We start from the raw sequence: 2,066 nt of genomic DNA, 5'->3' as shown, positions 1-2,066 counted from the left end.
GAAGTCCTGCCCCACCCTCTCCCTCGTGATCTCCTGACACTCACAATGTCCGTGACACCTGACCCTCCTCTCCTGGGGGCTCCCCTCCTGGGGCTTTACCTTGGGTCCAGCTTCGGCTTTAGACCCTGCGGGGCCCCCGCCCAGCGGGGAGTCAGGCAGTGTGGGCTCCTCCGGCGGCAGAGCGGAGCCTGGTGGAGAAGGAGCCCACATCAGAGGGGCCCCATGGGTGGAGTACACTTCAGGGAGACCCCGGGGTGTCGAAGAAAGCCGAAGAAGAGTTGGGGGTGAAGAGGAATGTGCAGATGGTGGAACGGGGCTGCCCTGGTTCCAAATGCAAAGCCTTGCTTTGTGGACAGGATTACACCAGTAACTTTCACAAGAAGCCTGCATGGGAGGATGCACGTAGCCCACCCCATTTTGTTATGATAACCTCTAGAAACAGAGCCATTTGTCCAGTAAAAGCTGTTTTTAGTCCCTTGCACAAAACTGTGATGTTAGCAAGAGAAACAGAGTTCAGAATCAGTGTTTATGGCACAAAAACGATTTCTAGATTTAGGTGAATTCAAAGTGAGAATCAATTGTTTGCATTGACTTATAGAACCACTCTACATTAAATGAGCAAACTTTAGATCCATTTAGAAACATAAAGAGTTATGTATCAGACTCCTCTACACCAAAAACATATGGTCGTTTAAATAGATGGCTTCAAACAGACATATTCATGGGTCTAGGTGCACTTGAATCTAAGCAGTGGAAAACAGTTATTGTACTGATAATAATTTTCTAAAAAACTGTATCTGAAAAAAAAAAACTGTATCTGAAAGAATGCCTATTGTCAGAGAAAATGAAAATATTAAAATAAAAAAATAGCTTTGATACTTCTAACATCATTTAGGTATTCATTCAGTTGTCACAGGAAAGCTTTATCACCTAAGACATACAATGCACTCTGTGATTGCCAACACCATTTTTGGCAACTGTTCTCTTAAGCTGAGTTTTCATCTCATGACCTATTTGTATCTTTAATGATGACAAAGCTGATGCACTTTCTCAAACTCTTAATTTTAGATTCTAGATATATCAATGTATAGTTAGGATGAGGCTCTCAGTACCAAACCTGAATAATAACTTACAAACTTGTGAGCATGTGTTTTACAAGTTACCAAGAACAAACATGGAAATCAATGTAAACTTTTCCATTGACAAGCCTCATAACAATGATCTTTCATGTTGCAAATCATTTGCTTTACACTTTTCTCCCTTTAATTAATTCTCCCTAACCCAAGGTGCAAGAAATGGTTTAGAAAATTGCAATTTGATACTCCTTTGACTTTTTTCTGTGCCTGCATCTTTGCAATAATCCGTTGTCCTTCCTGAACTGATAAACAGTCATTTTATTCTATTCAAGGTGGTCTTTTGACAAGAGCTGAAGCCTCTGTCGCTGTCACTTTCTGGGTTTGAGGCCACTGTAAAACCTTAGGAAGCATTTAATGCAAATACTGACAGTGGCTTCTGGGGCACTGATTCGTAAAGGACTAGAGGTAACAGTATAGAGCACTTTTCATGATTTGCTGTCCCAATCACTCAGTAAATAACGGCATTTGTCTAGAAAGAAAGTCTAAAAAAGTAAATGCAAAAGCGATGAGTTCTTCAGAGGTAGTTAAGTGTTGAAACAAACAGAACTATAAAGTAGATTTATGTCACCATAAAGATCCTCGTCTAAATAGAAGAAAAATGGAAAAAGGTGTACTGAACAGTAATAGAAAGTTTGTGTATACGAAAACTCATATGTTGATTGACATGGTCTTTAGGTGCCCATCCATTTTGCAGAGAAAGCCCGAGAATTATACCGGTTTTCTGAGGGTCACATAATGAATTAGATAAACAAATCCTGTGGGAATGTCTTTCAAATTTGATTTGTAACTATAAAGGGAATTTATGGGTAAATATCCTTTTTCCCTCTGTTTCTTCTTTTTTTAAATTGAAGGATAGTTAATTTCAGTGTTGTTTTAATTACTGACGTACAGCAAATTGATTCAGTATTCGTCTTTAATATATTCTTTTCC

This window comes from Cervus elaphus, chromosome 27 (genome assembly GCF_910594005.1).
Source record: "Cervus elaphus chromosome 27, mCerEla1.1, whole genome shotgun sequence".
In the NCBI taxonomy this organism is placed as follows: domain Eukaryota; kingdom Metazoa; phylum Chordata; class Mammalia; order Artiodactyla; family Cervidae; genus Cervus; species Cervus elaphus.
Note: the sequence above shows the minus strand (reverse complement) of the source record.